The sequence below is a fragment of the Cuculus canorus genome, chromosome 3 (genome assembly GCF_017976375.1).
Source record: "Cuculus canorus isolate bCucCan1 chromosome 3, bCucCan1.pri, whole genome shotgun sequence".
In the NCBI taxonomy this organism is placed as follows: domain Eukaryota; kingdom Metazoa; phylum Chordata; class Aves; order Cuculiformes; family Cuculidae; genus Cuculus; species Cuculus canorus.
The window spans coordinates 56,615,084-56,629,720 of NC_071403.1; the positions used below are offsets into that span (position 1 = coordinate 56,615,084).

The window sequence follows — 14,637 nt, forward strand, 5'->3', positions numbered from 1 at the left end:
AATGTAGCCCATAAGTTTAGTGTTAAAATTTAATTTTCCTGTTCTTCTGTAGTTATATGGTACCAGCAGTAGCTCTCAAAAGTAGTAAAATACATCAGATTCTTGTTGGCATGGAAAAAAAAAAAAAACAGCTGTTCGGTGTTCAAACACAACAGTCACATATTTGCATTGACATGAATGAGAAAGGTTCCTCAGTAATTTCAACGGGAACTTGGATGAAAGAAACAGATCTAAAGGTTTCTTCTGCTGCTTTTTTTAGTACTGCCTGCAAGGTACTTTTTTGCCTTCTCGTTTTTTTTTAGCTTATCAATATGTATTTCAGAGTTTTTTACTTTTATGTTTAACACATCTTTTTAAAAGGGAGCATGATCAGTTTCTAAGGTTGCTACTTAGAGATACAGTGGTACAAAAAGGCAGCCAGAGACTGGGAAGAAAGCTTTCAAAAGCCCATGGGAAGTGACAGGAATGGAAAGCTGATCTTTCCACTGAAAGGCGATCCCTGCTTAAACCCAGGTGGTGTATATCGTAGCCTTTCACAGTTGCCTGGTAGTGCTCTGGACTAGATGTCTATTACTAGTGCTGAAAACAAGCCCAACGTTTTATAGTCTTACTGTCATACATAAAAATGAGTTCTGCTTTTCCATTCAGAAAGCGCTTGAGTTCATTTACCCCATCTTTTAATCTGGCCCCACTTTTCTTTTGTCTAAAGCTTAACCTAAGAGAAAATCTGAGTATAAGATGAGCAGAAGAATCCTACCTGACTCTAGTCAAGGAAAAGTGGGTTTATTCTTCATTTGAGGCAAGAGGCAGTTCAGTTTTAATAATATTGCACTATAATCTCCTCTCAAATTAGGACATTAAGAATTTTGCACTTTCGTTTCTGCAGGTCTTTGATGCATTTAGAATATGATTAGCAATCTGTAAAAAACCACGGAGTTAAGAATAAAAAAGCCAATTAAGGTTACATCCAGGTAAGTACACCACTTTAAAATAGTAAGAATTCAAATAATTATCAAGTTCAAGCATATTACACTCTAGTGTCTCCCTTGAGAATCTCCAGTTCATCTCCTGGTCCATCAACGAAGAGACAGAAAGAAAAGCTTCTGTGAGACTTATGTTCCCCAAAAAGAAACTGGTATCCTGGTCACATTCTGCAGGTGTTCCGGGAGCACTGAAAAAGCCTGATACCCCACACTCAGCAGTAGATGTTATTATTTTCATTTTTTTGCAGAATCTCAGTAGATTTCCAAATGAATGCTTTTGTTTCATGTGCCCATGGAGAGTGCATTGTTTTTTATAGTTTGAAATTAAAAAAACAGTAACATGAGACCTGTCATTCCTACTAAAGATTTGGTTCTGGAATATAAATAATGAAAATCTAGAAACAAAGGAGCCATTTTAGAAGAGTTTTTGATTAATCTACTGTTCTTTGCCACTGTGTGTCCATGCCTTCTGTGGCTTCTTGCTCTGTTTTCAGGAACATCTGTAGTGCACTGAAGGACTTACGGGGTAAAAACCTTTATCTATGTGGTAAGTAACTGCAGAGTAAAAGGCTGAAATGAAAGGGCTTATTAACAACATTTTTTGTTCATGCAAAAGTAAGAAAAGGCTTCATTTATTCATTCCTTGATCATCCTTTTCTTTTCAGTTTCCTTTTCTAAAAGCAAGTTCAATGTCATCTCTGGATTCCAGTAGTTTTCCAGTTAAAAAGAAAACAAGACAAAATAACTTCAACTTCAGGCAGGTTTTCTTGTGACTTTTTTCCCATGATTTTATCTATTTATTAATAAATCACCTGGCATCTACTAACCTGAATTGAGAAAAGATTATTTTTGCCAGGGGCCAACGGGATTCACACCTGCTAGCCTTGATGCCAATCACCTACACTGGCTGCCTAACACCAGGACCTTCCCCAAGCCCTGGACCTCAGAGGGGCATTGAACCTGGGCTCACCGACTGGGAGAAGCCTGCTGGTGTCCTACTCTCAAGCATGTCCCACTGCAGAGCTTACCTGGCTGCAGGGTGTGCAGCTGCTCTCACCACACTGCCCGAGTAGTGGTACTGCAGCAGGAGGGTATATGGAATTCAGTGTGAAGTTGTGGGCCAGACCTTATCCTGCTCCAGGGTGTCCTTCTCCCACATTCTCCTCTGTTGTGCTGCTCCTGCGGCTCCTGCCTCTGGTCATAGTTTACACTCCCGAGTCCCCGGCAGTATTCCCTGTAGCATTCTCCAAAATCTCATGTTCCCACTGTACTGATTGCATTCTGTCTTCTTCTGAGCTGGGGCGCAACAGTTCAGATTTTATGAGATTATCACAATGAGATGAGGCCTTCTAAACTGAGTCAGGCCTAAATTGAAACAGGCATGCAATCTCCTACCAGAATCCAGCAGAAGAGTACTGAAGAAAGGAGCATGTCCTACCTACACAAGTCTGACTTCCAACCAGCCTGTGTGCAGGACTGCTCTATCAATGTGGTTTAGAAGGACATAAAAAACTGCAGTAGGTCAAGCAGTTTAGGACTCATTGAGAACCTATGGTGCTCCAAAATCTAAAATGAATGAATATTAAATATTTCCATGGGCATTGGCTGGTGTCAGAAAGGACACTTGATTAGAAAGAGATGAATGCCCCCAGATAGTTTTGTACAGATGGTAAATGATGCTTAACCCATCATTTCAAACTGAATGTGCAGCCCTGGGCAAAACTTTCCAGCTATATACAAAGAAAGACTTCTCCTATTACTATAACATTGAAACAGATCATCAACATTAATTAATTTGTCTTTGCATTATTTCTTGTCTAGCTTTACTGTTTATATGGAACTGACATTAATACCAGTTTACAAATGTATTACAGGAAATCATCTGTATTTCAGCTCAGGGACAATGTTTCTGGTAGTTGGGTTTGTTGAATGCTAATTAACACTAGCCCCCAGCACAAAACACTCCTTTAAAAAAACCAAACAAAACCATGTAAATAATATAGTGTCTGACAAACATAAGAGCGAATGCTGCTATTTAAAAACATTGGGATTATTATTAAAATAATTGTCTAACAGCAGCTTCTTAAATGATCTTCCAGGAAAGCAAACATAAAACACAGGAAATATGGGAACATATAAACATCTAAAAAGCCACAATCATTTAGGATGTGCTGTAAACTCTCCAGAAACAACTTAACTTTCCTTTATCAAAGAGCTTTAAATGATCTCTATACTGATTGGGATTAGTCAAGATAACTTTGAAGGGTGAAGGGCTCTGCACTAGGAAAATAAACACTTTTTTTTTTCTGCAAAGTGTATTATTTCTTGGTTCCTACACACCAAATGGATGAATAGTCCATTTAGAGAAGAGAACTGTGCAGTTGAATGTTCTCAGTGCACCTCACCATGTTGCTGCTCTTGATGCAAAACACAACATTGTACACTCAGATGGCTTGCTAGTGTTGCACTTTCTCACCCTTTCCAGAAATCTGGTTCAACAGTCTTTAAAATGTCTTGAGGGTCATCATGATAGAGGAGAAAAAGGGGCGGAAACCCAGATTATTTCACATGGATTATTTTGTTTCCCCTCTGATTGTTTGGTCAGGTAGCAAATAGGGTCTGTTGTGGGAGATCTTTTGATATCTACCTCCTTTACAGAGACAGTCTAGCTTTTCTTTGTGATGGACTGGACAGTAGAGTTGCCACTGAAGTAGGGAAATGAGTGCTTAAGCAACTTTATTTTTTAATATAATTCTCTCTCACTTTTTTTTCTATGATTTTTCTGAAGTCTGATACTTTATCGAGTAACCCTCATCTTTCTTGCAAGTCAGAGAACCATTATTTTTCAACAAAGCCAGCTGATTGCTGTGCGCATTCTATTTAGTGGCTATTTCAAGAATTTATCCCAGTCAACCACCATTGATAGTTCACAACATTTTCTCTAAAGAAAGATATAGCTGCACATTGAACAAGTCTGTATCATTGCATACTGTCTTTGCATTTCTGCTTAGTCCTCCCTTGTCTCCAGTCCAGTGTGTCGTAGGAAACTTAGACACAATCTTTTGTTCTAATTCCAACATATCCAGGATAAAAAAGAATACCCTCTCTGTCTTCAAGCCACGGACTAGGCTGGGCTAGTCTACCTTCAATCTGTTCTGTATACAAGTTTGGCAATATGGCAATACCACAGAGAGAAGTGCCACTGTCCCTTGCCTTGGTTGCTCTTTTTCAGTCTTTCCCAAGTGTTGGCACGTAGAAACATGGATCAGTGAATGAATCTGGGTAAAAACCGATCCAACATAAAGAGAAGAAAACTAGTTTTAACATGGATAGGTTTTCTCACTTTACCTTGAAAATATTTGAAAAATTTCACTCAGGCTCTTGTTAATGAGCTCTGGCTGAACAGATCAACTGATGCATACACAATTTCTGCTCTTAAAAGTACCTTTTCATTTTGCCAATAAACTTGTTTGGATAATATTTATAAGAGATTTGGTCTTGTGGTGAGTGCCAGCAGGAATGAAAACTAAACCTTGAGAGTAAAAATTGCCTCAAGAAGCTGATCAGATCATGATAACATAATAAAAAGATCCCTGCATCTTCTTGTTTCCTGACATTGGAGCTCTGTGTTCACTTTGCTTTGAGGAAGTAGAGATAAATGACACTGAAACATCAAATTAATTGCTTTGTAGTCAACAGTTCCTTTTCCAGAGAGAAGTATTGGATAATTCATTAGCTGACCATCAGTTCTAAAAGACTTTTCTTCCTAAATTACATTCAATTAATTGCAATTATCCTTAATTTAAACCTCAGACCCCTCTCCTCAAGACATCATCCACTAAATGAAAAGTTTTGACACTAACCTCCCCACATTTCCTTTTTTTTTAAGGAACTAGTCCTGCATAATTCAAGCAAGAGTTTGTAATTATACCAACCTCAGAAATTCATATCTGAATGTATATTGAATGGACAGGTAAATTCAGCATGTCTAATTACCATACAAACCATTCTGCAACGGTATTTGACACTTGGACAGTTAAAATGGAAGACTTTTTGAAAAGGAGAGAAAACAATTTAAATACCAATCAAAGCATTTGAAATAATTAACGTAGTTTGAATATCTTGGCTAGAGCATTACAAATGGAACTAGTTGTTGAGTCATAGCACAAATGTGTCACTCTAAAGGCTTTGTGTTTCTGGAGCTTATCTCATGCTCTGATGAAACTCATTAATGTATCTATACAAAAAGCTGTGATTTTAGAGAAACTGAAATCAAGATTTCACATGCCTTATTTACATGCAGATTATTGCAAAGAAATCGCATTAGCAGTTGTTCTAAGAAATTCAATTTGGCCAGGTGTTCATGTGCAAGTTAACCATACCTGTGGCGTGTTCTGAACAAAACCAAGGCAGTTTTACATCAGAGATTTTTCAGAGAACTCAGATTATTTTTTTCTAATCCCACGGTAAGGATTAAGAACCTGAAATCATAGAATTAGAATCATAGAATCACAGAATTGCTTGCATTCAAAGGGACCTTAAAGATCATCTAGTTCCAATCCCCTTGACAAAGGCAGGGGCACCTCCTGCTAGACCAGGCTGCACAAGGCCCCATCCAACCTGGCCTTAATCACTTCCAGAGGCAGGGCATCCACAACTCCCTGGGCAACCTGTTGCATGCCTGATCACCATCATTGTGAAGGATTTCTTCCTAATGTCTGGTTTAAATCTTCGCTCTTTGAACTCAAAGATATTCCCCCTTGTCCTATCACTCCATGCCCTTGTAAAATGTCCCTCCATAGCTTTCTCATGTGCCCCCTTCAGGTGCTTTAAGTCTTCTCAGAGCCTTCTTTTCTCCAGGCTGAACAAGCCCAACTCTCTCAGCCTGTCCTTGTATGGGAGGTGCTCCAGCCCTCTGATCATCTTTGTGGCCCTTCTCTGGACCCGTTCAAACAGTCCCATATCCTTCTGTTGAGGATTCCAGAACTAGACACGATACTCCAGATGAGGTCTTACAAGAGAGGAGTAGAGGGGTAGAATCTTGTCTCTCAACCTGCTGGTCATACTTCTTTTGATGCAGCCCAGGATAGAGTTGGCCTTCTGGGCTGCGAGTGTGCAACGCATGTCAAGCTTGTCATCAATCAGCACCCCCAAGTCCTTCTCTGCAGGGCTGCTCTCAATCACATCATCACCCATCCTCTATTAAAATCACGGATTGCCCTGACCTACAGAACCTTGCACTTGGCCTTGTTGTACGTCATGATGTTCATACAGGCCCACTCCTCTAGCTTATCCATGTTCCTCTGGATGACATCTTATCCTTCTAGTGTGACAACTGCACCACTCAGCTTGGTGTCATCTGCAGACTTGCTGAGGATTCACTCAGTCTTGCTGTCTGTATCATTGATGAAGATATTAAACAACACTGGTCCCAGTATGGCTCCCTGAGGGACACCACTTGTCATCTGGACATCCGGCCACTGGTCACTACTCTCTGAATGTGACCATCAAACCAATTCCTTATCCACCAAAGGGTCTACTCATCAAATCCATATCCTTCCAAGTTATAGAGAAGGATGTTGTGGGGAACTGTGTCAAAGGCTTTACAGATCCAGATAGATGACATCCATTGTTTTTCCCTTTTCCACTAATGTGGTCATCATAGAAAGTCACTAGGTTGGTCAGGAAGGGCTTGCCCTTGGTGAAGCCATGCTGACTGTCTTGAATCATCTCCCTGTCCTCCATGTGTTTTAGCATACCTTCTAGGAGGATCTGTTCCATGATCTTCCCAGGCACAGAGGTGAGGCTGACAAGTAGGTAGTTCCAGGGTCATCTTTTCTACCTTTTTTAAAAATAGGCACAATGTTGCCCTTCTTCCAGGCACCAGAGACTTCTCCTGATTGCCATGACTTTTCAAATGTCATAAAGAATGGCTTGGCCACATCAGCCAGTTCCCTCAGGACTCTAGGATGCATCGCATCAGGTCCCATAGACTTATACATGTTCAGGTTCCGCAGGTGGTCAAGAACCTGATCATGCCCTACAGTGTGAGGGGCTAAAGCCCTCTGGTCCCCTTCTTGTTGTCTATTGACCCAGGAGGGGTGAGGAAAGCAGTTGTCCGTGAAGACTGAGGCAAAAATTTGTTGAGTACCTCAGTCTTCTCCTCATCTGCTGATGGGAGGTCACCATTTTTGTTCATCAGTCAGGGTACGCTTTCTTTAACCTTTGTTTTCTGGTTGACATGTCTGTGGAAGCCCTTCTTGTTAGTCTTTGCTTCCTTTGCCAAGTTCAGCTCCAGCTGTGCCTTGGCCTTCCTGACCCCATTCCTAAGCAACGGGCAGCATCCCCATACTCTTCCCAGGTTCCTTGTCCTTGCTTGCACTGCCTTTGCAGTTCCCTCTTGCTCTTCATATTGACCAGCATGTCTTGAGTAAGCCATGTTTGTCTCTTCCCCTCCCAGCTCGATTTACTACAACTGGGGTCTGAGAGGTCTTATGCTTTATGGAAAACATCCTTAAACATTTGCCAGCTCTGCTCTGCCCCCTGTCTCTGAGGATCATATCCCAGGGGGTTCTACTGACTAACTCCTTGAAGAGCTGGAAGATTTCTTTCCTAAAATTTAGGGTTCTGACCGTACTCCTCACCTGTCCTATATCCCTCAGAACTTGAACTCCACCAGTGCATGATCACTGCAGCCCAGGCTGTCTCCAGTCTTGATGTCACTGACAAGCTCACTTGCATTAGTGCTCATCAGGTCTAGTATTGCATCCCCTCGTGTACCTGTTGCCTGGGTTAAGAAATTATCTTCAATGTACTTGAGAAGTCTCCTGAATTACCTAAAGCTTGCCATGCTATGTTCCCAGCATATGTCAGGATAGTTGGAAGTCCCCCAGTAGGATGAGATCTTGCGAGCATGAAGCCTCCTGTAGTTGGAGGAAGAAGACTTCATCGGTAAGCTCTCCTTGATCAGGTGGCCTGTAGTATACACCAACCACAAGGTACTTTTTGTTGCCTTGGTTTTTTACTCTCACCCATAAGCTTTTGACTTGTTTGCTGCTGTTCTTCAGGGACAGCTCTTCACACTCTGTCCATTTTCTGTTATAGAGGGCAAGACTCCCACCCCTCCTTCCTGGTCTGTGCCTTCTGAACAGCATGTAGCCTTTGATATACCTTGGTATCTAGAAATCAGACACAATAATATTTACATTGTAAATGTGTCAAGGTGTCTCTCCATCTGGCAACTAAGAACCCCACAGCTGCTTGCTCACTGTCCCCTGGTGGGAAGGTGGAGAGAATCAGAAGAGTAAAAGTGACAAAACCTATGAGTTGAGATAAAAACTGTTCAATAAGTAAAGCAAAAACCACAACTGCAAGTAAAGCAAGGAATTCATTCACTACTTCCCATCAGCAAGCAGGTGTTCAGCCATCTCCAGAAAAGCAGGGCTCCACCACGTGTAATGATTACTTCAGAAGACAAAATTTAATTACTCCAAACATTCCCCCTCCCTTCTTCTTCCCCCAGCTTTATATGCCAAGCATGACATCATATGATATCATGATATTATGCAGCTGTCCCAGCTGTTTCCCCCTCCATCTACTTGTGCAGACCCATCTACTTGATGGTGTGGTGATGTGAGAAGCAGAAAAGGCCTTGACTTGGTGTAAGCACTGCTTAGCAATAACAAAAACATCCCTGTATATCAACACTGTTTCCAGCAAAAATCCAAAACATAGCTATACCAGCTACTGTGAACTCTACCTCAAGCAAAAGTAGCACAAATTGCCAAATTCTCATAACTTGTCTGTACTCTGTATGGGGGACTAGAAACTTTGGACTAAATAAAATAGAATCTTTTCTTGTCATGGCATTAGGCACTAACAGCAAAGAGTGACATACCATTTGAAGCCTGTTCCTGAAGCATAGACTGTAGTTTTCTTCCTCAAAACAAAATATGAATTAGGTAACAGTGGTGGCGATGACAGCGTAATGTATTATAAACTTTGTATTTAATATAAAACACAGAAACATCCTACAAAGTAAGCACTGGTACCCAAGACTCTCCCTTTTTACTATTGTCCTCTGTTTCTCATCTCTAACATTACATTCCTCTTTTTCATACTTTTCTCCCCATCTCCCTTTGACTACCAATAAATTTTATTTATTTCTCTATTTCACAGTAAAACAACTTCAACGTGATAGATGGAAATTACCTCTGACTTCCCTGTGGTATTTAGATAGGACACCTTCCTTGGTGGTAGCAAATGTACGTTTGAACCACTTCTGATCAAAGATTGAGTTAATTTCCCAATTCTATTCATAAGACACTGCATTCTCACCTTTGAAATTAATCTGTATTTTGCATCCAGGGAAGCCAAATACTCTTGGTGTATGCTATATTACTTACCTGAATGAGGGAATGAAGCAGTATTGCCCATTGACTTTCATGGCAGGGGAAATGGAGATATGAACAGATGAAATAACTTGACTACAGTAGCACAGGAAGTGTGAAATGAAACAGGAAAAGGAAGCCGATGTTGAAGTCCCTGGTGGTGGCTTAGCCCCCTAGCCCTTGTCTTATCTGTTAGACTGACCCTTCTGAAGCACAGAAAATCTTCTAATTTTCCAGATGCTGAGGCACAGAGTAGGCATAGAATCTCTAGAATCCCCTCCCAGTTTCAGGCACAGTCATAGTGCTGAAAGAATGGCCCAAATGATGAACTGCAACATACAGATTCTGGTCTCTCCCTATCTCAGGAGTAGGAAAATGAGTCCAGACTAGACTTCATCTGACTAAGATGGCCCAGTCTGGGTGGCTGGTGCTCTGAGGAGAAGAAGTTTACTCAGTTTTGCCCATGCCCTGTCCCACCCTCCATGTGCACCTGCAAAAGAATGTAAAATAGTGGCTCTGTTGAATCTCTCTCTCCTCTCCACTGGCACTTGCCATGCCATTAGCATTGAATCCACTGGAAGTGTTACTTGCCACTCGTTACTTGACACTTTTCCATTCTATTTCTTGTAGTTCAATTTTCCTATTTCTTTGGAGCACAGAGGACTCCTTAGAGTAATGGTGGCATATATAATATTATATAAACTTTATGATCTCTAACAAGGATTTATATATATATACACACACACATTTTTATATATTCTTAATATCAAAGTGTTTTTATGTATTCTACTTCATATATTTTTTTGCACCATGTAGATTTCTAAATCTGTTCTCAAATATTTTTTTTACTTGGTCCCCTTAAACTCAAATGTCAGTGTATTTGTCCAGGCCTGCTTGCAGAACCAGCCAGCTGAGAAATGGAGCATGAATTCATTAGCAGATCATACCCACCAGATCTGACCTTACAACCTTCATAAATCAAAAAGAAAGCCTTAGCTTGGCTGACAACTTCTTTGAAAAAACAGAGGCTAACCAGCACAGTCAAAGAGAGCAGGATTCATAAAGAAAAAAAAAAGTTATTATCAATCTTGTAGCATCAAACAAAAAACAATTTAAGAAAAAATATAGAAATAAGGATCTGAGACTATTCTGGTAAATGTGACGGTCGCTTACTAGCTTTTAAAAAAATGACACAGGTAGCTTTTATCAGTGTAGAACTGGAGAGTCACGTAATGACAGTCTATACATTTTCACTCTAGGGAAAAGAAGTATTTTACAGCATAAAAGAAATTGCTATAGTGACCCAGAGGAGATACCAATGTTTCTCAGATGAAGATAATTAACAAAAGAAATATTGTTAATTTTTGCCACAGGTTTTAAATTAACTAGAAAGCAGAATACACTCTTAGCCTTAATAGACCCACCTTAGGCTCTGCAGCAGAAGAGAATTTCAGTAAAACTCTGCAGCAGCCAGGGCTGCAAATAAGAAACCAAGACAACAATTGGAACAGATATGCAGAGGTCTTAACAGTGTAGTCCAATTTCTGTTAGCTGGGTACAGAAGGGAACAGCATAGACCAACACTGACCAACAGTGCAATGCACCTCGGCCGGCACTACTGTCAGCACTAGGATTGTGGAGAGCTGGCAACAGCAGTAATCATCTACACACAGTGCCTTTCCTCTCAGGAACAGTCTCCTAACATATTCACCGACATCATAACACGCATTGCCCTAAGCAAATATTAACTCCACACCATGGATAAGCAAGTAGAAGTCCATGGCTTATCCCTGCTTACTCAACAAGCCACTGGTACAACTAGTCTCTAGCAACAGTTCCTGCTGAATCTCGATTCCCACTGAACTGTGCTTACAATGATTTTAGAAATTAGCAGCTTTGTGAGTCCCTCAGCCTCAGAAGTGGTGAAGCAGGAGAACCACCATGGCTGCCTGCAGTGAAAAGGCCCATAACATTCAGGCTGGTGGCACTTCAACCTGCATAGGAGTGGCTGAGGCATACACATATCCTAGCTGATCATAAAAGTAGTGGTTTAGGCAAACACTTATGCCAGGGAATTGCTGCCTGCTGCTGCTGTGTGCCAACGAGAGTGATGGATGCACGCACTCCGCGTGATGGGTATGACAGCCAGCTAGCACACTGCAGAGTTACAGCAATGCAACACTACTTTTCTTTGTCAGGAACATTTTTTTTATTTTCTCCTTTTTAACTAGATGACAGGGACCTATTAAAGTAATGATCCTCACAAAGTATTTCCCTTGGCTAGCAGCAGCCTATATTAATGTCTGCAGAAGTGCAGCATTTGGGCCATAAGCTTTCTTGTTAGATGTTAACACTTTGCAAGATGCTTCAGCATTCTGTGAAGTTCTCCATTTATTAGATTGGTGCTTTTGTCAGGTATAACAACTCCTCTCCTATTTCCACGGTTGATTGTATACCAGTGCCCCTATGGATGTGAGAACCCAAGCAGCAGAGCTGCTGCTGCCAAAAGCCCAGCTTCTCCTAGAAAAGCCACAGAACTATGAATCTCATCCAGGCAGATTCTCTTCTGTGAACAGAACCTAATTTAAAATTTTCTTATTTAATGTTTTTGTTTGTGGAATGGGCTTATTTTGGTGAGGGAGTCTTAAGTTAAAATAAATAATCCCTTCAAGTTTGATCTTGCTTAACCTGCCAAATCAGTTTTGGAAAGAAAGCCACAGGTTTAACATTTTTAGACAGCTTATTTTCATAACTGTTAGAATAAATGATTGTGAAGAAAATTTCTCTGTTGAACTTGACAAGCTTCATCATATTAAAAAAAAAAAAAAAGTAACTATTTGCTTTGGCTTGGATTCTTCCAGTTTTCTCTAATTACTACTCTTATTACATTCTTGTGAAATGTCAGACTTTCAAATGCATTATAAATGCAAACAGTAAAAAGAAATTAAATGTGGAGATAGTGCTAAAAAAAACCAAAGAGTGTTTATTGAATTCTCCAGTTTCAGTGCTTGATCAAGCAGGTGCCATAACACAGTGGATGCAGGCTCTGGAATTTAGATCCAGATCTGACTCTGCTTGCCTTCTAAATCAGGGCCTTTTCAGACCTGTGGCTGCCCCCCCAAGTCTGTCAGTGAACTAAAACTAAGGCCCTGTTCCACATTCTAGACTCAATTTTCATAAATTGTGGATGATTGTTCAAATTTTGTTGCCCAGTGTTAAACCCTAGACCTCATAAATGAGCAGCACTGAGGTCTGAGGACTATAACAGAATAGCTACCTCAGATTCTGATTGTAGACTTGTGCTATAACTTGCCTGCATGACTTGGGCCTCTACTTTATTATTACAATGTATTCCGGTCAGCCTCACTGCCAGTAAAAACTACCTGGACATCTAGGTGGGAAGTCAGTGCAACAACAACTCAAGGGTCCCCCTCTATCCCTAGCTCTTGTTCAAGGATCACATGAGAGCCAGGATGGACAAAGGAGGAGATGTACAGGAAGAGCACTGCATTTAGGTGGAAGGAAAGGACAGAGCATTGTCTAGCACCATGTGCAAGAAAGCCAAGTTAAAGAGAAAAGACATGAGCTCAGTATACCCTCAAATATAGACTCATCTGTAAGATTCTGGGAAGGGTAAGGTCAGTCTCAAGGTGGTATAAGCCAGGACTTTTTCTTTTTTGATGAGCCTTGTAGCTTGCGCTATATTTCAACAGCGTGTCATCCAGAATCAAGGTACTTCAGAGCAGGAATTATTGTTTCCCTTTGGAAAGAAACAACTCACTGAAATCAGGCTTCAGACTCTAAGAATACGAAAGCAATGTGAACAAGGCTACATCAGTTTGGCATATTCAAGAGATCTATCAATGACTCCAGCTTTTCATCTTAATTAAGGTGCATAAATACTCCTCTATTAACCATCATAATCCCGTCCTTTTTAGACAGAGACTGTCAAGCACTTGGAGAGATGGCTGCTGTTAAAACATTACTTCGGAATGGTCACCAGCCCTCTTTCTTCTTGGGAAAAAGAGGACTTAGGATTCATATAGAAAGTGCTCAGTGCTTGATCAGATAGATCAGTGGGAGGTCAATAACAACATCCAAAGCAGAACTGGAGTCATAGCAAGCCAGAAGACTTTTGCGGCTGAAAACGATGTGTCAATATCACAGCGATATCTTGCATTTATATATCATTTCACTTCCAAATACCACTTATTTAAGTGCACCAGGTCGTCTTGGCATTATTGTGCCTGTTCTAAAGATGAAGATATTTACCAAGACCCTGGACCTGTAAGGAGTTGCCCAGATTACCCTTCCTTGATACCAGTGGCAAAAGTGTAAGTTACTTTGCAGGATGATCACAGAATAACAGAATGTTATTCTTAGGCATTCAAAGGGGGCTCTGGATATCATTTAGCCCACCCTCTCTGCTAAAGCAGATTCACTTAGAGCAGATTGTACAAGAAGATGTCCGGGTAGATTTTGAATATCCCCAGAGATGGCTCCACAACCTCTCTGACCACCTTTTTCCAGTACTTGGTCAACCTCACAGTAAAGAAGTTCTTCCTCATATTGAGGTGGAACTTCCGGTGTTCCAGTTTGTACCTGTTGCCTCTTGTTCTGTCATTGGGCACCACTGAAAAAAAGCCTGGCCCCATCCTCTTGACGCTTGCCCCTTAGATATTTATAAGTACTGATAAGTTCCTCTCTTTGCCAGGCTAAACAGATTGAGCTTACTCTGTTTCCCCTGATAAGAGAGATCCTCCAGTCCCTTGATCTTCTTTATGGCCCTCTACTGGATTCTATCCAGTAGTTCCTTGATGTTCTTCAACTGGAGAGCCCAGAATTGGACACAAAACTCCAGGTGCAGCCTCAAAAGAGGAGAGTAGATGGGAGGAATAGTCTTCCTAAACCTGCCTACTGCACTCTTCTTAATGTACCCCAGCATACCACTGGCTTTCTTGGCCACATGGACACATTGCCGGCCCTAACTGATCATGCCAAAGACACAGAGGGCAGTTCCTAGAATACAGTTTTTAACTCCAGAAAGCAGCTCTATTCTGGAAAGCAATTAGACATGTCCTCAATGTTGAGCACATGATTTTCTGCTCCTGGAAGAGAATGCAAGGCTCTTGATTACCAGTCCTTTTCTCAAAACATTATTCATGTCATTAAGATTAATGTTAAAAGCTTGAAGGAAATATTTCTTTCAGATCAATCTAAAGGGTAATTTTGTCTTGGATTCTGCTGTTCCTCTTGAAGTCAGT

At 40.9% G+C, this 14,637-nt stretch overlaps 1 long non-coding RNA gene across 5 annotated transcripts in view; it reads left to right on the forward strand.

The window, feature by feature from the left end:
• The window catches only part of LOC128851836 (uncharacterized), a 111,447-nt gene that overhangs the window by 9,835 nt on the left and 86,975 nt on the right, over nt 1–14,637 (forward strand). For all 5 annotated transcript variants that reach the window (XR_008449340.1, XR_008449339.1, XR_008449337.1 and 2 more), the window contains one exon: nt 887–971. This is a non-coding gene — a long non-coding RNA (uncharacterized LOC128851836). The remainder of the gene's footprint in view (nt 1–886; nt 972–14,637) is intronic.